This window comes from Cupressus sempervirens, chromosome 8 (genome assembly GCF_028749045.1).
Source record: "Cupressus sempervirens isolate cs-2001-9-10 chromosome 8, ASM2874904v1, whole genome shotgun sequence".
Classification (NCBI taxonomy): domain Eukaryota; kingdom Viridiplantae; phylum Streptophyta; class Pinopsida; order Cupressales; family Cupressaceae; genus Cupressus; species Cupressus sempervirens.
The window spans coordinates 286720517-286745262 of NC_143125.1; positions in this window are offsets into that span (position 1 = coordinate 286720517).

Here is a 24746-nt window from a genome sequence, read left to right on the forward strand (position 1 = left end):
TACAACCTTACTTGCAAATTATAGATCACTATTTAGTCCTCAACTTTTCTTAGCTTCTAATCTTTGTAGTTCTGATAGCTTGTTCACTCTTCAAGAATTCATCCTTCTCTAGCCTTCTTGTTTAGCTCACCATTGCAAACTTCTCTTTTTGGGTCACTTGATGAAGCAAACCCTCTTCCTTCACCTTATCAGATTTTCACATTCAAAATATCTCTGACCTCCAACTAACATCCAACTTAGCTTCATGACCAAACATCCCTAGATATAAGGAATTAGAACTCCTTTTCCCCCCTCATTATCCATCTCAAAATTTAGGGTTTTTGATGGATTAGGTAGGATACAATGTATCTACCACATATCTTGTCTTCTCTAGAAACTTCTCTTTGAATTTTCCTCCAATACAATTTACATAATATTATGTGCCTCTAGCTTATCAATCTTATCTTCCTCTTGATTCACAAGTTCCAAGAAAAAAACTTGTCAGCTTTTATTTGGTGAATCTTTGATCTTATTCATAATGCAATAGCTTGGCATTATCAATTTACTAATGCTTCACACATACTACATTAATTGGCATCAACTAGATTTTACTAGTGCTTGGCACATACTAAAAATTACTTGGCATCTACTAACATTCTTGACACCTATTAGTTTGCTTGACATCCACTAGAAATTTCTTTCACTCGGCTCCAGTTGACTTTTTTCTTAGCTTGCACTAACTTTACTTGACACCTTCTATCAACTTGGTCAAGCTTACCAAATGAACCTTGTCCAATATTTTTCTTCTAAACTTTCTAAGTGTAGCCAAACATTTTATAACCCTAAGTAGATCATCAATAGATTATGTTATCACTGTCTTAACTAATTCTTGCACTTCAATACATAATCATAACTCAACCTTTCCTCTAGATACTTTTATTACATCTTGTTGATCAAATCCTCTTCATCAATCAACTAAGTGTTAGTGCTTGAAACATATAAGCAATTGTCTTACCAACATATAGTAGGTTTGACATCAGCGACAAAACAATGATTGAAAACACTTCTTCATCAATAACATCTTTCTACTCAAATGATCTTTTCGATCATATATCAAAAACAAATTTGACCATAACTATCTTTAAATTCTTATCAAAGTTCAAAAATTGTTGATTTCAAAAAAAAGGTGTCCACTTATACCCCCCTTTTGGTAGCACAACTTGGTGCACTTACTTGTATACATTTTTCAACCATGCCTTGCGTACATGCCAGATACATAGAAGTACTCGACAATTGAAGGATAATCTACAACTTAAATTACAAACATTTATAAGTATAATTCTCAAAAAATTAATTATTAAACCATAAATTAAATATGAAATATATAGTTTTAAAAATTACATGTTAAATATGAATTCATAAATATAATTGGAGAGTAATAAAACCTGATTGCTTCAATCTCTACACTAGCATCATCCTTTATAATTCCATTGATTTTCCAATATTCTTTACATTGTTAGTCTCTTTTGTAGACTTTTGCTAGCCATCCATTTATGTCCTCTACATTATTTCTTGAGGATATGGCCCATGCAATAGGTACACTAGCCTCTTGTTTGTCAAATACAAGAAATGAATATAACTCATACTACACAAGAAGAAATCAATGATAAATTAAGATGTAATTTTGATTAAATAGAAATAGGTTTTAAAGGACCTAAAACCTTATACATAGTAACAAAAATCTAAAAACATAAGAAAAAAGCTAACAAAAAAGTATAAAATTATAGATCAACATAAGTTGGGCCTCCAAAAAGAGCAAATAGTAGGCCACCCAAAAACACATCTGTAAAGGAGAGCAAAAAGATAGCAAAAGACCAGCACCTGACTGTAGACACCTAAATTTGATTACACTACTTTGATAATCTAATTTAGCCATCTCTAAAGGCATCATTAATTAAATTCTTATTTAATTAATCCTTTGTCATCCCCTAGTTGATTAATTTAATTAATCATCTATAGTCCTAATTGATAAATCAAATAATCTATTATTTATCAATTAAATCCTTTTCTCCTATCTAATTCCAAAAATCCCCATTTATTAAATAAATCTATTTGATAAATGAAATCCTCAAATTCAAAAAAACCCTAACCTATCTCTAATCCTCCATTTAGCCTAATCGACCCCATCCACCCATACTAACCAAGCTTAGCCACTAACTCACCCACCCTCATTAATGCCATCCACTTGCACATCTCTAACATCCCTAATCTAATCCTAAACCCAAGCCTAATCCACCCCCTAATGTTGTCACATTCCTTAAACAAGTTTAAGACTTTCCTAATCCAAACCAAAGTCTCCCCTCAAAAAAAACCCAACCACTAAGTCATGAGTGCTCTTACAAAACATAAAGACTCTTACAAGCCCACTCATGACTCTTACACCCATCTTCCACACTCTTCCCTCTTCCACACTCATTCCTCTTACATCCCTCTTACATACTCAACCCCACTCATCATGCCCTTAACCAACCCTTAACCCTACCCTCTCACACTCATCCTCCTTGTGACAAGTGTCACCTTCCCATTGGTGCTAAACAAGCACAATCCATGTGCTCCCCTTTGAGTGCATCTTAGCCCTCCTTAAGCCTTCATCCATCCTTGCATCTAAGCCCTCCATCCCTCTACACCTTAGCCTATAAATTGAATCCCATCCCAAGCCATTTCATCAACAATCTTTGAGCTAAAGTTACCATGCTATTTTGAGAACCAAAGCCATCAACCATACCCTTATAATGCCAAATTGAGAGCTCACAAAGCTACCAATTTTCCATTACCCATCTCCATTGAAGCAGCTTTTGAGCATCTTGAGCATACATCCACAGTAAAAGGACACATCTACAGAATCAAGAAAGCATGGAGTGTTTTCTCTTGTGAGGTTTTCACTTCTTATTTTCTTTCTTAGTCTAAGGATATATGTGAATTTAGTTTTTGGTTTGTGAATGTTTACTTTATTTGTTAATGTTCTTTGCATACTGATTCTGGTTCTACATTTTGGCACGCCCGGTGGGACCCCACTATGGGTCATTTAATCATCTATTTTCATCCATATGTCATTTTTCTAACCATCTAATGTTTGTTGTTGTTTGAGTGTGTTGTGAGGGTGTTTTGCTTGTTTTTGCAGGTTAAAGAACGCACTTAGGAAGAAGAAATACCATCTAAAAACAAAAAAAATCACATTTTTCAGCTTTTTTTGGTGCGGTTTTGGCGTCTACAACCTGTTCTGTCTGCAAAAATCGACTTCTGCAAAAATCCGCGTCTGCGCAAATCAACATCTGCGAAAATCCGCGTCTGCAAAAATCGACGTCTGTGAAAATCCGCGTCTGCGAAAATCGACATCTCTACTTGTCACCTGGGTTCTGAGCTGCAAATCTGTTTTGTCCTCTTCATATTTTGGCGCCTCTGTAGTTCAGCATCTTCGTATTCTGGCAGACCGTTTTAAGCATTTTTACGCGTAGAACAAACAACAAAAAAAGTTAAAATTTTTTTTCCCATAGTTAAGCTCTCATTTTTGAAGATTTTGGCTAACTAACTAAATTGCTTTTTTTTTTGTCTCATTGCAGGTTGGAGCACATATGGAACCACTAACCATGCTTCTTGCAGGTTTTCATGTTGCTAAAAAAATGAACTTGAATGTTTAACCATTTGTCTTTGAATGCATGTTGCTAAAAAAAAAATGAACTTGAATGGTTAAACACATTTTTCATTGAATGAATGTTGCTCAAAAACACACTTTTGAATGTCATGGATTAAAATCAACTTTCTTTGGAATGCATGCTTAAAACAAAAAAAATCCAATCTTGAATGCCAAGGATCAATTAACCATTACAAATCTCTTTTTCACATGCAATCTAGGTAAAGTTGGATTTTTGGACATTTAAGAAACTTTGTTAAGTTAAAATACAAATTTACAAAAATCAATTTGATTAGTTCCTTGGACTCACCTCTTTTCTAATCACCCATCAAATATTAACCATTGGTTGCAATCTCAGCGCCATTTATGGGGATGGGTCTACTTGAAAAAGGTGTTAAATGTTCCACAATCTAACTCACTCACTTGGTCTCTGAACGTTTGCTTTAACTTTATCAAAATTCTTAAATGGTCAAAACTCTAGATTAAATCGATCACACTTCAAGTTTGGGCACTAAAATTGAACAACAACTGACGTGGAGAGCCTACGGGCGTGCGCTTGAAATCGAATCGCACACACTTTTGTTTTGGGCTTAAAACAAACTCACACTCAATCTTGAATGCCTTAAAGAAAATTAATCGATACTTGACGTGGAGGGCCTCCGGGCGCGCGAATTTTCTTTTGTTGACCCTAACTCTTCTTATTGTGTGCATTCTTCGATCGATTTACTTTTGTTGGCGCTTCAAGTTGGAATTGAACATTGTCTCTTAAACATGAGTGCTTGCAAAGTCTAGATTAGCACACATAAGAGTCAGTTGGTAAAAGAACAAGCGTGTTTTTTTAGCCCAAGGTCATCCGAGTCTTCTCTCCCCTTGTCGTCTTTCGAGGCCATCTTGGGTGCATAAGATTAGGATCCAAAACCTTGTTTCTTTTTTAGGAGGCCTGCTTGGGGATTTCATCACCCCTTGGACGACCTCAACTCCAGCGTTCCAGCAGAGTATAAGAATCGGGAGGTGAATCGAAAGACACCTCTCTTGGGATCAAGATTTTGTCATTCGGGCTAAGCCTCAAGGAACTTTATACCCTTGAGAAATGAAAGAGGAGAAGTGGGTTACCGCTCCTCTCGGCTGTGTGACATCCTTTTGGTCTCATCTACAGATTTGGGCCTCACGTACCTTGCGTATATCGAGGACTCCCTAGCTAAACCAATTGTCTGCCTTGCAGAAAACCATCTAGGATGTTAATGTGTTTGGAGTGACTAATCGAAACATTTGTAGAACATACACACTCCTTGGTGCAAGTACCACATTCTGAGAACCACAAACTTCTATTTGGGTGTTCCTATCTATTGCTTGTTTTTATTTTACTTGTTGAATGAATGTTTGCCAAACTTGGTCAATCCTAGCTTAGGGCACACTTAGCATAGTCACTGCCTATTTTGGAAGTTGAACAAGTTGAAGCAAAACAACTGAGATTTTTCCCAAAGCCAAGCAGATTCAGGAATTTATGTCGGAACAACCCAAACCCAAACAGAAGTTTCACAAGGTCAAACTCAAGCCATCTCTAGCATACCAAGAACTTTCAGCCAAGAGAAAAGCAATAACACGAAGCCCACGAATTTCCAAACTCCACAAAGCAGAGGACAAAGCTACCGACGAAGCACTTCAAGAGGCCTGGTTAGAGCGCACCATCAAATTTAGCCAACATCCAGGAGTTAATCCTGCTTATGCCTTACCAACTAGGCATGATTTCTATGATTAGACACCCTTGTTTCTCCACATCCTCTTGGATAAGCTTCACTCTAGAGTCATCTTTGTAGAAAAGCCAGCCATCTTAGGTTATCCCCTTAAGCATTATTAGCTCATCCATCTCATTTAGAATCATACCATCTAGCCAGTAATCGAATTTCTGCATATCTAAGCTTTCAAAATTGTTGTCACCTTGCTAAAAGTTTGCCATTCCTAAAATCTTCCAAATCCACCAATCTCACCAAGGTTATCCCTTTGACATAGCTTTGTCTAGGGTAATCTAGCCTTGTCACTTGTTATCCCTCATCACCTTGAGCTAAAGGTTGGGATTCATAAGTGGTCAATCTCGTGTTCTTCCTAAAAGATCATCAGTCTATCCTTAAGTTGACACAATCACCACCAAGCTCCCACATAGGAAAGCAGACCTTTTGTACTTTGACAACATATCTTTGAAGTTAGAATCCCCAACCCAATCCTCCTTAGGTTTTGTCATATAGCTTTGCCTCAACCTAGGAAATCATTTGCATAGAAAAGCCTTCGCCCTTTTGCATCCATCAGCATTATTGCATCTCATCCCTAGGAGCATTTTTTCATGCCACCCGTCACTCGCTTAGCCAAGAAGAAAGAAATAATGGAGCCCTATCATTTAGATCAAACAGCCTCACCCCCCTTGAGCACTCAGCCATCCTTCAGCCCAGAGCCAGCTATGCCATCACCTACTGACATTGAAGCTTTCATGAACCAACCAGGAAATGTAGTATTGGTAAACGCCATTATAGACAAAAACAAAGAGACAATCATGGCTAATTTTCGAAGGGACAATGTAGGAACCTTTGACTTTGGAAGAACCCCTCCATTATAAGATCCATCTCACCCATTTTTTGGGCAGCTACCACCACCCATAGGCTCTTATGATCCAAATTATCCTCAATATATTCCAAAAGAAGAGCCTCCAGCCAATCCATATGACCCAACAGACCCAAACATACCATCATCCACCCAAGTTGAAATCTCCATGCCACAAGCCAACCCAGCCACCACCACTCCATCCTTGGTTCATACCTCTCCACTCCAAACCCCCTTTACCCAAAACATCTCACCGTTCACCCCCTTCACTATTTCTACTGCTCCCACACCTAGCCTTCCAAATCCACCCATCTCCCAAATCAGTGCTAGCATCTTTGGCCAACCTCAACAATATACAACAGGGATGCCACCCATGGGGCCAAGTAATCAACCTTTTATCACCCCTAGCTTGTTCACCACAGCCCAAAGCATAATCCCATCATTTCCATTATGTCTCGGGAGCTCAATACCACCAACCACAAATCCACAAGCTACTCCCTTCACTCCACAAAGCTATCAAATCCCACAAGCTACTGCCAATCTTCTACCAAGCTCCCAAGTGACCCTAGCTCCCACCACCACTCTACCAAGCTTCCAAATCCAGCCACAAAGCTATCAAACCCCATTAGTTCCATTCCCAAGCTTTCAATTCCCACCACCTCCACCACCAACTAATCCATTACCTCCACTTACCAACTACTTTTCAATGCCACTTCTAGGAGGTAATCCACCACCCCAGCCAACCACCAATTATTTGCAGATGCCATCCCAAATGAGGGAACAACCCACATATATTGGTCAAACCCCACAAGCCCTCCGATCCTTTCCCCAAGCCTCACAACCATCTTATACCTTACCTCCACAAAGCAATCCATTTAACCCACAGCCAGCTTATGTTCCTCAATCTCAACCTCAAATCCCATATCAACAGCAAGCCTCGCAGCACATGCAGCAATATGCGCCACCTCCCCGTCAACAACCCGTCATCCACCATGTAGCTGCCCAAACAATGTACAATCCCTATCAGCAAATCCCTCATAACCATCCATATTCAATTGCCCCATCTAGCACATACCTACCTCAAGGCACTCCTACATTGGGGGCACCCCAACCATCACCTATCAATTCAGAGTGGGAGCAAATGAAGACAACCCTGAAAGCCATCCAAGAAGGGAATGATCCAAAGACATTCAAGTTTGAGAATGTGTGTCCTTACCCATTTGACAGAGCCATTACCACAACACCATTTCCCAAACACTTTGAGGTACCTAAATTTGACAAATTCAGAGGAAAAAGAGACCCTGTCACACATATCAAAGAATTTTACATGCATTGCCAGGATGTGGCATACAATGATGTCTTCCTCTTGTGCCTTTTTCCCAAAAGCTTGGCTGGACCAGCTCTTGAATGGTTTTATAGAATCCCCTATGGCACAATTAAGAACTTTGCTAAATTATCTGAGGCATTTGTAGCCCAATATGCCCATCTTGTTGAAACAGAGCTATCAATAGTTGATCTTGTCCACACCAAGCAAAAAGGTGGAGAAAGCCTTGCCGAATACCTGCAAAGATGGCAAACCCTTACCACCCGCATATCCTGCACCTTGCCAGAACGCCATGTGGTGAAAATGTTTATTGATAATGCACATCCCAGCTTGGCTCACCACATGACCATGAACTGTTTGCAGACCTATAAGGATATCAAAGAGAAAGGAATGATCCTCGAGCAAGGACTCATCAAAGATGGTGTGGTAAAGATTTACAAAGAGGCCAACCAAAATCAATCACATTCCAATGACAAGTCTAGGTATTGGAACAAAAACAAGCATGTTGCAACAGATGGGGTTACTGACACCAGACATGTGAATATCGTTGGTCCTTCTCAAAACCAGTCTAACCCACCATATCAAACAAACAACCAACAAGCTACCAATTACCAACAATGAAATAACCAAAGCTATCAAAACCACAATACAAGACTCAACTTTCAAGGGTCTAACAATACAATGCCATCAATGTAGCTACAGGGCAAAAGCCCAGATTCCAACCTGCACCTAGAAAGTATACACCCCTTGGTGAGCCATTTGATGTTATTTTTGAGAAATTGGCTAAGGAAAACCTTATCAAATTTCCTCCTACCCAGCAAATTGATCCAAGCCAATCCAAAGCTGCATGGTACAAGGACAATGAGTATTGCAAGTTCCATAGGGTAAATGGTCACACCACCCTCAGATGCATGAAACTAAAAGACTATGTGCAAGACCTCATTGATCAGAAGGAAATCACTATTGGTGCCCAAAACTCTTCCAATGCAGGCTTACAAATTTATCAAAATGCTTTTCCTCCACACAACAACCAAAATCTTGGAAAAGCACCTACCCAAAACAACACCAACAACTGCCAGCCAAACCAACAGCATGGGAAGAACAATGACCACACTTCATCCTATATAGACTATGGTAGCCTTATAGGTTGTATATCTGAGAAAGAGCCTTCAGTCAATGTTATCAATATCCGAGGACCAGACAATGAGTGTGCGGTCACCACTCGAAGAGCGCGATTTAACATCGCAGGCCCACCAGTTTCATCAACACCATCAGCTCCATCAAAAAGCCGGTACAATATCTTGGAACACCTTGGGAACATGCCAGCCCAAATATCCATTTTAGACCTTCTCCGCACTAGTCCTGTGTACAAAGACATTCTTGACAGTGCTCTCATAGAATCCCGTGTCCCTTCTGATATCAATGCTACTGATTTTCGTAATCTTGTTGGACACCTTTCATCCTCATGTGCCCTATCTTTCAAACCCACCGACATACCCGCGGTTGAGCCAGATCACACTCTTCCACTTCGCATAGCCATCATGGTATCCAATTTTGCTGTGAAAAGAGTAATGATAGATAATGGATCAGCCTTGAACATTTGCACCCTAAAATTCATAAAAAAAGCTGGGTATACTGAGGCAGATATGATCAGTGAGGTTATCACCATCAAAGCTTATGACAACTTGGAAAGGACCACAGAAGGGACTATTTTGCTACCAATCAAGGTTGGGCCAGTCATTCAAGAGACAGTTTGCCATGTTGTTGATCTAAACCTACCATTTAACATCCTCCTCGGTCGCCCATGGATTCATGCTATGAAGGCCGTTCCATCCACCTACCATCAGTGCATCAAATTTCCGCATCAAGGCACTGAGGTAACCATCCATGCCGATCCAGAACCCTTTGCTTACTGCAATGCAATTGAAGCTTCATATACAAACCATTGCCCTGGAATAGACATCGGCACGGCCATCGCCAGCTCATCCCACACTTGTAATGACGCAGAAACCATCCTTGCCTCTACCCTATCTACTGTAAAGATCAACAAAAAAGGATGTGGAGAATATAGTCTATCAGATGCATTTGCTGTCGGAGCAATCCCACTTGATCCACATACCCATGGATGGCCAACATATCACAAAGCTAAGGAGATTCCACCTCCTCGATACAAATAGTTTGGCCCAACCACCTTTGTGTCCTCAAAAACCCCTCTTCATGAGGAGCTCACTCCAGATATCAACAATTGGCTACATAAGGATGCACCTCCAAGAAATCAAGCACGCCTTGATCACTTCAGCCAAAAGTATCCCCAACAACATAAGCTCATCACTGAAAAAATGGACTATCAAGGAGGTGGACTAGGACCAGAATAAAGGGGCATGCAATGTCCCATCGAAGCACATGATTGGGAAATAAAGTCAGGTCTTGGCTTTGGCATACCCACAACTGGGGGCACCAACGAGAATGGTCACGCTTTTTCGAACATCCACCGCGACCTTGTTGAAATTGAAGACATTCCTAAGGAAGTTGAGAAGAGAGCCTACGACGATATCCCAGACCAAATCTTCCTAGGAGACTCTGTTCTCCGAGAACTATACATCCATCTCATTGACCTACCACTTGCTCATCCACAACTCATAGATTGGGACCAACCAAGTGTCATACATATTAATGAGTTCGCATCAGAGGAAGTGCTTCTAAGATTCATGGGAGCTGAAACTCCTCATAAGAAGACAAAGCCAGATTCTGCCTACATCTACAAGCTAGATCCCAAGGGGTATTTTGGAGAAAATCCCCAACCTAGTTTTGATACACCCAAAACTGGAACTAAGGTAAATCTGGGACTAGCTAAGGCAGCGAAGAGAACCCCTCAATAAGAAAATCCAGAGCCACAAGCAGAACATGAGGATTTAGTATTGCCTCCTCAAGATAATCGACCAGAGGTGTCTTCTATTCTAATAGAGGATACTAGAGAAGTCAACATTGGTTCTTCAGAGATCCCTAGAATTGTTCACATTGCTGCATCCCTATCACAAGACCAAGCTGACCTCCTCTTTGAGGTTTTACGAGAGAACATTGGCCAATTTGCATGGTCATATCAGGACATGCCAGGACTCGATCCAAAGCTTGTAGTTCATCATCTTGCAGTCGATCCAAAGATCAAGCCCGTCAGACAAAAGCTTAGGAAAATGCACCCCAAGGTGGCATTACTAGTCAAAGCTGAACTAGAAAGAATGTTAGCTGCTAAGGTTATCCGACCTATCGACTACTCAAAATGGATCTCCAACATGGTCCCTGTCACTAAGCCTTCCAGTGACATCAAAATCTGTACTGATTTTAGAGATCTTAACAAAGCTTGTCCAAAGGATGATTTTTCCTTGCCCAACATAGATATGATTGTAGATCTTACAGCTGGACATGAAATCCTGTCCCTTATGGATGGATTTTTTGGGTATAATCAGATCAAGATTGCAGAAGAGGACCAGCATAAGACAACATTCACTACCCCTTGGGGAACCTTTTGCTACACCATGATGCCTTTTGGCCTAAAGAATGCTGGGGCTACCTATCAAAGAGCTATGACAGCCATTTTCCATGATCTTATCCATAGCATTTTGGAGGATTATGTGGACGATATCCTAGTCAAATCTCACACCTTCATGGATCATCTTTCTGACCTGGAGAAAGTCTTTGATAGGTTGGCCCAATATCATCTCATGCTAAATCCCAAGAAGTGTGTCTTTGGGGTCACATCTGGCAAGCTTCTAGGCTTCATAGTTTCTAAACGAGGTATAGAGATCGACCCCAAAAAGGTCAAGGCTATCTTAAACATGCCTCCTCCCCAGACACTGCGACAGCTTCGCTCTCTTCAGGGAAAACTTCAATCTGTTCGGCGCTTCATCTCCCAACTTGCAGATAAGTGTACACCATTTTCACACTTGCTAAAGAAGAATGAGAACTTCAAGTGGGATCTTTTATGTCAGCGCAGCTTTGATCAGCTCAAGCAGTATCTCACCAATCCCCCTATCTTGGTTCCACCAGTTCCTGGTCGTCCCTTGATCTTGTATATATCAGCAACACCTACTGCTCTAGGGGCACTTCTAGCACAACATGATGATTATAGCAGAGAGAGAGCCATCTACTATATTAGTAGAACCCTAGTTGGTTATGAAATCAATTACACTCCTATGGAAAAAGCTTGTTTGGCAGTTGTTTTCTCAACTCAAAAGCTTCGCCACTACATGCTAAGTCATACCATCCAACTAGTCTCCAAGATTGACCCTCTCAAGTATATGCTCTCCAGAACAGCACTTACAGGCCGTTTGGCCAAATGGGTTATACTACTAAGTGAGTTTGACATCCAGTATGTGGACAGAAAGGCAATCAAAGGGCAAGCTATAACAGATCACCTAGTTGATGCACCTCTAGTAGATGCATATCCTTTGCTCATAGAATTTCCAGATGAGCATATTTTCCTAATTGAAGAACAACCCCCATGGAAGCTTTATTTTGATGGCTCATACACCTCTCATGGATCAGGGGCAGGAATATTATTAGTTACACCTCAAGGAGATTACATTCCAAAAGCCTTCAAGCTACAATTCCCTAGCACCAACAATATAGCAGAATATGAAGCTCTTGTAGCAGGATTAAAGATAGCTGCAGAATGGAATATCACCGAGTTACAAGTCTTTGGTGATTCCCAACTCATCATCAAACAAGTCTTAAATGAATATCAAACCAAAGATGAAAACCTATTACCCTACAAAGAGCTAGTTGATCAGCTGACCCAGCATTTTACAAAGCTTCAGTTTACACAAGTGCCTCGAATGCAGAACAAGGCAGCAGATGCCATGGCCACTATCGGCTCGCTCTTGGAAATTCCCCAAGAAGCTACACAATATGAGTTTCTAGTTGAGCAGCTCCTCACACCTGCCTATGCGAATGAGGATTCAAATCGTGTTTGTATCTTGGTTGGTCCCCAATCCCCTTGGTACCATGAAATTCACGCTTACCTTAACGATGGTATCATATCCCCTCACCTCACACGTACCCAACGCCAGAACCTCATCCAAAAATCATCCCGCTATGTTATCATAGCCAATACCCTATATCGTCGGGGTTATCACAATACTCTCTCTCGATGTTTAGATGAAAATGAGGCCGCGATGGCATTAAAAGAAGTACATTCTGGACTTTGTGGTGCCCACACGTGTGGTATTGTCCTAGCATGAAAAATCCTTAGAGCAGGCTACTATTGGCCTACCATTGAAGAAGACTCTTGTGACTTTGTCAGAAAGTGTCTCCCATGTCAGCAGCATGCAAATCTTGTGCACGCTCCAGCACATGATCTACAGCCTATTGCACCACCTTGGCCTTTCGCTTGTTGGGGCCTTGATCTAGTTGGAACTATCACCCCTCTCTCATCTGATGGACATAAATGGATAATAACAGCTATAGACTATTTCACTAAGTGGGTGGAAGCAGTCCCCCTAGTCTCAGCTACAGGAGTTCAAGTCTCCAAGTTCATCTTGTACCACATTGTTTGCCACTTCGGCATCCCATCCACCATCTTCACTGACCAGGGAGGTAATTTTGAAAATCTCAACATGGAAGAATTATGCACTTCCCTCCACATCCATCACCACTTTTCTAGCCCATATTTCCCACAAGGTAATGGCCAGGTAGAGGCAACTAATAAAACCCTCCTCAAAATCCTAAAGAAAGTTGTCAATGATTCCGGCCGTGATTGGCACCTTCAAATAAATCTGGCTCTATGGGCCTATCGAACTTCCTTCCGTACATCCACAGGCACAACTCCATACTCCCTAGTCTATGGTGCCGAAGCGGTATTACCTATAGAAGTTGAACTTCCCTCACTACGCATATCTTTGCGAGGGCAAATCTCAGATGAAGAATACAGAGTAGCTCGACTCACCCAGCTAGATCTCTTAGATGAGAAGAGACAACAAGCCTATGACCATCTCACAGTCTATCAAACTCGTCTCAAAAGGAATTTCAACAAGAAGGTGCTCCCACGACACTTTCAGCCAGGTGACATGGTCCTCAAAGAAAATATGAAAGTCCAAGCAGATCGAGAAAAGAAAGGCAAGTTTGAACCTACATGGCTTGGTCCCTATGTGGTTACTGCCTCCTTTGGCTCCCGAGCCTATCAATTATCTACACCAGAGGGAGAACTCTTGAATGATCCCACTAACATCATTCACCTCAAGAAGTTCTATGCTTGAAGATCCTTGGTATACCCAGCTTTTGAAAAAATACAAAAAAAAAATAGTAAAGAGAAATAAGCATCCAATGGTGAAAACATGGCAATTCAAGCACCTTGGATAGGTACCTTGGTAAAAACCTGGTAATTCAGGCACCTTGTGTGCTAAAGACTAATCCATTATCTATCACTATCCTATCCCTCATCCATCCACCCACCATCCCATAAAACACCTACTTGTTCCCTTGGTGTTCCAATCAAATATCCAAAATCTGATGGAGCTTGTCAATACCTCCTGTACAGCTTGTAAATCTTGTACCAAAGCTTGTATTATACCTTGTAAATCTTGTACCATACCTTGTATATATCCAAATCTTGTATAAAGCTTGTACCATATTCCAGCTTGTAAATAATCTTGTACCCTAGCCCGTATCCTATCACATACACACACAGAATCCCATTTTCCTTAAGCTTTTCACAAACCATCTACCTATCCACCTATCAACTATTATAGACATCCCATCCTTCACAAAAATTTCCATCTCACAAAAAACCAAAACATGAACAAACTTGTACATTTGTAACATATCTTGGTCTGTCAGCTTATACATCCTCTTTAGCTTAGTATCATTGTATCTATCCGGCTTTCATGTTAGTTCATCCTTGGTCAACATCTTGCACACATTGCACACCTTGGTTAGATATTCCAATGCATCCTTTAGCTAGATCTCCTATCACCATAGTGTTATCCTTCTTAGTTCAGCTTGCCAGACACATCACTCATCTAGATCCATCAGCTTAGGTGCTCTCTGATAGATTTTTGCAGGATATAGCTTTCCTCATGTCTGATCTTGGTCCGTTAGTACCTCGTCTTACCCATCTCGTTGGCAAACAGTTCTCTTTTGGATTTTCACTTTCTTTTGATTTGGGATCTTCCCTTTTGGGTCTTGAAATATCTTTTCCAAGCAATCTCCTTGTTCCCTCCTCAAGGTTGCCATGATCTTCCATATCATGGTATGCTGCGAATGGGGCAATTAGAGCGTAAGGTCTTGATCAGGTCTTTTGCTTGTTTTCTTTTTCTGCTTGTGGGTTACCTAGTGTCATTTCCATGCTGCCTCCTCTGGGATTCATGTGTGATACTGGGGCAATCCTTGTGTGTTTGTTTTGAGTCAGTTCGTCAGTCCTCTGGACGGTTGGTGAAAAGGCCTTGATGTTCTTTTTAACATTGGCAATTAACCAATAGTCCTATAGCAAATCTAGTGCTCAACTACATGGTGGTACTTCTCTTTGAAGTATCCCCCCGCTCAAAAAGCTTCAATGGATTCCTTTTATAGCGCTCCGCTCCTCCATCTCCCCCCCCCAATCTTGGAAAGTCTTAAGCTTGCTTTACTATTGTGCCTTTGATTTCCCTTTATCATTCTCCCGTAGTGAGAGTTTGAGCTAATTTAGCCCCTTCTCTTCGCCAACCAGCGTCTCAGCTCATCTCAATTTCTTGTACTTTTCAAGAAGTCGTCAAGCCTCATTTCTCTCCCTGCCACCTTCTTGAGGGGGCATCATCTAAGTCTAGTCTCTCCTCTTCTTATCCGAGGCTGGGGCAACATTGTTGCTAAAACATCTTCCTCATGTTGTCTTCATTCAAACTTCTTTGAAATAGTGTTGTCTCAACACTATGTCAAAGAGGGGCAAAATGTAGACACCTAAATTTGATTACACTACTTTGATAATCTAATTTAGCCATCTCTAAAGGCATCATTAATTAAATTCTTATTTAATTAATCCTTTGTCATCCCCTAGTTGATTAATTTAATTAATCATCTATAGTCCTAATTGATAAATCAAATAATCTATTATTTATCAATTAAATCCTTTTCTCCTATCTAATTCCAAAAATCCCCATTTATTAAATAAATCTATTTGATAAATGAAATCCTCAAATTCAAAAAAACCCTAACCTATCTCTAATCCTCCATTTAGCCTAATCCACCCCATCCACCCATACTAACCAAGCTTAGCCACTAACTCACCCACCCTCATTAATGCCATCCACTTGCACATCTCTAACATCCCTAATCTAATCCTAAACCCAAGCCTAATCCACCCCCTAATGTTGTCACATTCCTTAAACAAGTTTAAGACTTTCCTAATCCAAACCAAAGTCTCCCCTCAAAAAAAACCCAACCACTACGTCATGAGTGCTCTTACAAAACATAAAGACTCTTACACCCATCTTCCACACTCTTCCCTCTTCCACACTCATTCCTCTTACATCCCTCTTACATACTCAACCCCACTCATCATGCCCTTAACCAACCCTTAACCCTACCCTCTCACACTCATCCTCCTTGTGACAAGTGTCACCTTCCCATTGGTGCTAAACAAGCACAATCCATGTGCTCCCCTTTGAGTGCATCTTAGCCCTCCTTAAGCCTTCATCCATCCTTGCATCTAAGCCCTCCATCCCTCTACCCCTTAGCCTATAAATTGAATCCCATCCCAAGCCATTTCATCAACAATCTTTGAGCTAAAGTTACCATGCTATTTTGAGAACCAAAGCCATCAACCATACCCTTATAATGCCAAATTGAGAGCTCACAAAGCTACCAATTTGCCATTACCCATCTCTATTGAAGCAGCTTTTGAGCATCTTGAGCATACATCCACAGCAAAAGGACACATCTACAGAATCAAGAAAGCATGGAGTGTTTTCTCTTGTGAGGTTTGCACTTCTTATTTTCTTTCTTAGTCTAAGCATATATGTGAATTTAGTTTTTGGTTTGTGAATGTTTACTTTATTTGTTAATGTTCTTTGCATACTGATTCTGGTTCTACATTGACAAGCTAGATAGTCTTTATCAGGTCAACAACTTGGTCTGCTAGAATGTGAATATTCTTTGTAGTGGCCTTCACCTTTTCCATCTCGTTCACTTCCTCATTCTTCTTAGATTTATCCCAAGTGTGCTTAGTAGGACCCTAGTTCTCTACTACCAATGAGGAGTCTTTTCCTTTGTCTTGCTCAAAGTTTTTCAAAAGATTGCCCACATTCTCTGTCATAGTCTTTAGAGATTTTCTAGTATTGTCTACCATTTTCTTGATCATCTTTCCAATATTGTTCAATTTGTCTTCTAGTCTAGTAACCTTCCCTTGATTATCACTATTAACCTTCTCCAACACCCTATTTTTAACTTCAACCTATAGAATCTTGTGCCTAAGATTTTTGATTTCTTCAGCATTTCCAATTACCTCTAAGAGTTGGTCAATATGTTGTCCTAGGGTATGCTCTCCTCTGGCTAGTTTGCTAACCTACTCCACTACCTTACCAATAAACTACATTTTCTATTTCAGGATGCCAATCTCCTCCAGAATGGTCCCAAGGTTTCCTAACAAAATTTTGGATGAACCAATCACACCCTCTATTTTATCATCAAAATCTAGATTTTACTCTTGAACCCCCTCATCCTCTTTCTTTGGCTCCACACTCTTCATAGCATTCTAAATATTCTCCTCTTGAAGCCTCAAATATTTTCACTTCCTCTCCATTCTATGACCTAGAAGTTCATCATTAGATGGGGTAGAAGTCAAAACATCATTGTGATCCTTGAAACCCTTTCCTTGACCACCACTCCTCTTCTTCTAGTAATCTCTCACCATTTCCTCCACAAAATCACTTTTGTGATCAAACTCTCCCCCTTCAACCATCTTCTTCTTCTTCTTCTTGTGAGAGCTACCCCTAGAACCTCTTTTCAAACTCTTGCTACCCCTCTCTACCTCATCTTGAGTATTCGAGTCATAACCTTTCTCCAGGAGACTTCCCTCCATCTCATATTCCACTGCCTTCAAGCTACATCTAGGTTTCATAGCCTTTTTGGATTTTAACACCTTCATAACAAGAACCATAAGGCCCTCATGACACACATGTTCTCTATTCAGATCATTTTGAATTTCTTGGATGGAGAAGCTCAAATAAAAGGGGAAATTGATCCTCACATCATGCCTAAAGTAATTAGCTAACATAAAATGATACCCATATAGCTTTATAAATCTACCATCCAAAGTAAGGTACTCCATAATGACAAACAATAGAAGCAGCAAGAAACAAAGGCTAGGTTGAAATAAGAATTACCTATTTTCACTGGTTAGTTTCTTTCATTCTCTGACTCCACAAATTCATTAATGGCCCTGTCTGATAGCTTCCTATCCTGATAAAATTTGATGCTATCTATATCCAACCCCATAGCCTCCACTATCACCTCTTCAATCACTTGCATATGCTAGTTTCCAACCATGATAGATTCATCCCTCCAAGTTTTGATGAATTGCTGAGTAATGGCTGGATTATTATCTTTGAGCCTTTCCATATAACCTATGAAATTCTTGTGCCTTAAAATGTCCTAGACCTCCATTTTCTTCATCCACTCCTTGCAACTTGCAGGTTCCACTTTTTTCCTTTTTCCTCCCATATTCCTCCCTTCAATGTCACTAGATTTCTCTCTCTGAAGCACCTGATACACACTACTACCAAAAATAATACCACATTTGAAGTACAAAATGGTAACAACAACCCATAATCTATGCAAAATAAAGCTTAGCTTTCTAAAAATTGTAACCTAGTACACCTTGAGAGTGATCAACACATAATTACAAATCTCTAACACCATCATTCTTAAAACATTTTTTCTTATACCTCAATTTATCATAATCGATGAATTGGTGCCCATTAGTAGGTAAAGGTTCATTATTATCCCAAATAACTTTATACTCACTTAAGAATACCACGTTAGTTGCCCAATTAGCAGTATGATTAGCTTTCCTATAGCTGTGGGTGATAATACATATATCAAAAGAACTAAAAATATGTATAGACTGAAAAATAATATTATTAATAGTCCATGAGGGTTGAGTAATTTTATTAAGACAATCTGTGATGTTGAGAGAGTCTCCTTCTACCCAAACCTTCATCAAATTCAAACTCTTTGCATAAATAAGACCATGAAGAGTAGCACAAGCTTCAGCTACGTGATTAGTTTGACTACCAATAGGAATAGCTAAGCAACCACTTTATCACCATAAGAATTCCTAATAATAACTCCACACCCAAAAATGCTCGGGTTCCGTTTAGAAGCCCCGTCAAAGTTTATCTTGAACCAGTTCATTGGAGGGTTTTTCCATCTAGCACTATCCCTTAGATTAGGTTTCTATTTATCCTTGCACAAGCTCCTTAGGTTCCATTTATGATACACCCAGTCTTCCCAATCATTATGAGGTTGTTGTCCCGAACCATTAGTTTTAATTTTCTCTATTATAAGGGCCTTGATTTTATGAAAAACTTGATCTGAACTAGATTCCCCTCCTCCAAAGACCCTATCATTTCGCTCCTTCCAAATACCCCAGCAAAGGTAAGGAAGAATGAAATACCATAGTTTTAATATCAAAGCATTCTTTGAAGGAGGTTTCCAACTAGTAAAGAACAATTGAATAGTAGCAGGGAAAACCCAATCCATATGCAATAAGTTACAAACCTTATCCCAAAGCTTTTTAGTAAAGGAGCAATGCAAAGTAATATGGTTGACTAATTCACAATCATTCTTGCAAAGAACACACCTTTTGATAATGATGAAGTGTCTCTTCATTAAATTGTCAAGAGTCAATATATTATTCTACAAAAGAATCCAAAAGAAGATATTAATTTTGGGTGTCAAGCCTTTCACCCAAGCCTTAGCCCAAAAAGGTTCTTTATATAAGTAAAAAGAATTAGCATACACTGAGGATATAGAAAATATTCCACTAGGATCTAACTTCCATATCAGATCATCCTCCTTTTGACTTAAAGAGACAACATTCAAACACTTATTAAGATCAACCAAGTTATCATTCACCCTGTTAAGGTCCAACCACATATCATTCTTCCAATAATCCACCAAAAAAGTAATAATAAGATTCTTATATTGCTCCATATAAGTGTTCCACCTTGGGTCATCACAAAGTGGGTGGTCCAAGATCCAAATATCTTCCCAAAAGAGAATTGTTCTTCTATTTCTCACCTTCCATCTAACCCCTTTCCTTATAATGTTTTTAGATTTTTGAGCATTTTTCCAGATCATGGATCCCCCTTGTTCCAAATCAATATTAAGGAAATGATTAAAATCATAGTTATCCCTATTATATTTATCAACCCAGATGTTCTTCCATTCCCCTTCCTCTTTGTGCTATCTTGATAATAATTTAGCCAATAAAAATTCATTCATTGTAGTAATTCTTCTCAAACCAAGCCCACCCTTATTATGGGACATAAAAAAATTTTCCCAAGCAATGAGTGGTAATCTTTTTCTATCTTTGTTCCAGTCCATAAGAAGCTCTTCTAAATTTTCTCAATAGCCACAGCAAATATCCTCAAAATTTTAAAAACACATAGAGTGAAACACTTTGCAAGGTAGACTTGAACACAATTACCTTTCCAACCTAGCTTAGGAGGAAGCCTTTCCAACAAGCAAGTTTCAAGTGAATTTTATCAATCAACGAGTTCCAAAAGCTATCAAGAGGGTTTAAACCTAGAAGTAACAACATATAGGATCTAGGAAGAGAGCCAATCTCAGAGCCAATAATCTTTTTGATTTTATTTTTCCTGGCCTCACTAATATTAATAAAGTACATCACACTTTTGCTCCAATTAAGGATTTGGCCAAAAGCATTGCCATAATCAACCAAAGCTTATTTGATATTCCTAGCATTTCTAACCAAGGCCTCCCCCATAACTATAGAGTCATCAAGAAATTATTGATGAGAGCATATCAAAGCAAAAGAGGAAGGATTAAGACCCACAAAGTCCCCCTTCGTCACCATATTTTCCACAAATCTCCCCAAACATTCAGCCAAAAGAATGAAAAGAATAGAAGAAATTAGGTCTCCCTATCTAAGACCCCTAGAGGCCTTAAAGAATAGATAGGAGATCCATTAACAAGAATTGAGAAGGAAGCTGACTAAACCAAGATGAGAATCAAATCCTAAAATATCTTATTAAACCCAAACACTTCAATACCTCAGAGAAGGAAGTTCCAATCCACTCTATCATAAGCTTTGGAAAGGTCAAGCTTAAGAAGAAACCCTTCTTTATTGGACACTAAAAGGGAGTGAATATTCTCATGAATAGTAATAATGGAGTCCAAAATCTATCTGGCAGGTGAACCCATTTTGTTGTTTAGAAATGACAACTAGAAGAAGAGCAGAATTCTAAGGGTCAACACTTTGGAAATAATCTTATAAAAGAATTACATAGGTTGAGAGGCCTAAATTGATCCAAGCTATCCACTCCCAGCTTCTTCAGGATAAGAGTAATGAAAGTACCATTCACTTCTTTAAGAATATTCCTAGAACGAAAGAATTCCTTAACCCCATTACAAACATTTGAACCAATGATGTTCCAGTACTGATGAAAGAATAGAAATAGGAAACCATCAGGACCAAGGGCTTTATCTCCCTCAAAAGAGAAAATAGACTTGGAAATCTCATCTAAGAAAGGGATAGAAGTGAGAAAATTATTATGATCCTCAAAGACACAAGAAGGGATAAAATCAAGAAACAAATTCTGCTTTCCAAATTGAAATTGGGGTCACCTTGATGTAAGTTACTAAAAAACTCCTTAGCCTCCCTTTTAATAACCTCCTCATTTTCAGTAAATCCCTCTTTTATGTTAAGTCTTGAAATTATATATAATAAAATTGCGATTAAGTGAAAGTAGAATATAATTGTTGTAAACAAATGATTAGTTTCATTAAATAAAAAATTATTTTTATTGATATTAATTAATTTTATTGATTCTAGTATTAAAATTATTTTAATTTAATTAAATTTTGATTTATTGATAGTAAAAATTAAGTTAAAATATTGAAAGAAGTAAAATAATATTAACTAATGTTAAAACTTAAGAGAAAGTGAAGTTCTATATAGTTTAAAGATTTTAAAGTTATTAATATTAATAAGATTATTAATTTATCTTTAGTTGAAAATATATTTCGTAACATTTAATAACATAGGTCTATTACATAAATGTAATGCTTCTTGTGAAGAGAAATAATGACTTTGTTTTTCATAATTTGAATTATTGTATGAAATTGACATTTTGGGTATTCAATTGAAGGTATTTTAGTAAAAATAAAAATAATTTTTTAATTATTTTAATTAAATATTTACTAGGCACATATGTGTGATAGTATATGACTTCACTTATATATATGTATGTATGTATGTATGTATGTATGTATGTATGTATGTGTGAGGCCTCGCCCCGACCCTTCGTAGCCTTAGTTGTTACTTTATCATTTTGATACTCACGACTCGGGATGTCGAGACATTATCTGATGCTTAGAACATACTTTATTATTTCATGTTGTGTGATGTTATTTTCAGATATATTTGATGATTGTTATTTAATGTTTCATATATATGTATGTTGATGAAATCAATAATGTAGGATTGATATTTTGGTTAAGAATATTTTAATTGGTTAAGATATAAGTAGGATGAAAGAAACCCTGATTGATGTATGTTTAAATTTATGTAAATTTTTGATACGTATATATGTACATGTGATTTTCGGGACTACTGATGTGTGCAATGAGTGTGCAGATATTTTAGCCTAGGAAACCGATGGAGGAACATAACTGATCTCTATGTGTTAATTTTGGAAACCATGTTGTTCGTAGTTCAAGTATTTTAAATTGAGATGTATGTATGTATCCTTATGTGATCAGTAAATGTGAATGTCTCGTAATTATGTTCTTTTAGTGTCGCTTGACACTGGTAAATTGGTTATGTTATTCAGTATGCCAAATTAGGGTTAGTTGTGTTACCTTTGGACCTAAGTCGGTGTAAGTTAGTGTCAGTTTGCTAATTGAGTTCTTAATAGAGGTTAGTCATCCGTAATCTAGATTAGTGCTTAATCTGCATTGTTAGAATTGTTAGTTGGTCTTAATTTATTTCCTAGCTTTTTTTTGGCTCTAAACCTTTTTCTAAGGCTTTAAATCATGGAATAATTATACCCAAGGGGTATGGGTATGGGTTAGGGGTCTTTTCCAACCCCTAAGCCCCTTTTGTTGACTTTGGAGATCACTCAAAAAGTCCCTTTTTGCCTTTGTGCGAAAATTGCTTGTGGTTATCATGAGTTATCTTACCCACCCTCCTTTTGTGTCTAACCATAGTGAGGGATAGAGTTAGGAGTTTCTAGAATTGCTAGTGGGTGGGAGATGTTATTGATCCCCTTTGGTGGTTGAGTTAGAGGCCTTTGTTGGACTAGTGGAGGTTGTTACCCAATCTCTACATTTAGAGAGAAGCTTTTGAAGGTTGAAGGAAGGAAGTGGAAACTCTACTCAAACTTGTTCATTGCCATTACCTCTTTGTGAAGGTTGGAGTTCTCATCTCCCTTGTTCAGATTTCATTCTTATTTCATGCTTATGCTACCTTGCTGTTGTTTCAATGTTTGTATGTTTGTGGGTATGTTGGGAAGCTTTGGAAACCATGTTATTTTTGGTTGATTTCCTTTCATGTTTATGTTGCAATTTTGAGATTTTTCTTGCATGGGTGTTTTGGTATTACTCACCCTTGGAGAGGGCAGAAGTGACCAATTTTGGGAAAGGTCTATTTAGTCGGACTCCATCCAGTGTAGAGTCTCTTCTCAAGATGAGAAGAGGGAGAAAGGGTAGGGTGTTATGGGACCCTACCTGTCAGCACAAACCTGGCATGATTCTGGTATGTTGAAATGGAAGAATGAAAGTTCTTGGTATATAGCCCCGATTGGGGATCTATTTGGTGTTGTGCTTGACTTCTCCTGGTTGGAAGAATCCACCTTTTCCTAGTTTTGATTTATTGTGAATCCTATTGTGTAAACCATGTATGATTATGCTTGTTTGATTGTCTCTTGGTTATGCTTGGTTGTCACCCAATCAGATTTTGTTCCCTCTATGGTTCTAGAAATGTATTGCAAAATTGGATGTGGAACCCTTGTTGAGCGTCATGAAGGAAATTTCATTTAAGTGTTGTAATTCAGGATTGAATCCTATGTAAGTCGTATCTCAAAACTTTGTTGGATCGGCAACGAAGCTGGGTTTTCTTCCTGATTCTTTCCCGACTAAGCCTTTGAATCAGGTTGGCCAATAAAATTGGTGTTAAGCATAATTGCTTGTCATGTGATTTAATCGTAAATTTTAAATTGAATGGATGCATATCAAAATAGGATGGAATTATGATGATATGATTTTAATTAAGCAAATTTTTCTAGTATTCCTTGTATGATATATGTGAAAAACTATGTTGGGGAAAGGATAATGGTTAAGGTTGATTTAGTTTAATCCAAGCTATTTAGAAGATAAAACTAATCAAGTATTATTGTGACAAGATTATTAACACCATTTTTAAATCCATTCAATTCTACTCCCTTGTATAAGCGATGGAAGGATATTGATCAAAGTATGATCTGTGAATGCTCCTACATGAAATTTGGTGTGAATTGAATGACGAATTTAGTCCTTGGTTAATCTATTTTAGATGTGATAAGAAAGTGTATTAAGAAGGAAAGTTTAGTTTCTATGATTATTGGAATTAGATCAATTCTTGCATTGTGGTTTATATGGATAATTAAATCTCTTGACTTATTAATTTGTAAGTAGTCTTCATAGATTTACCTTATATATATATATATATATATATATAACCCCCTCCTAGTTAATAATCAACTTCAAAATTCTTACTTAGAAAAATATAAGAAAAAAAAAAAAAAAGTGCCAAGAAAGCAAAAAACTCTCTGGATTTTGTATGGGGAGCAATTTAAATGCTCCCCCTTGAGACAGAGAATCTATTAGATTCTCTTATTATCTTATTGTTTTGTGAATATTGTTTGTTTTAAACTAAATATAATAATGGAAGAAACAAAGAAATTTAAGAAA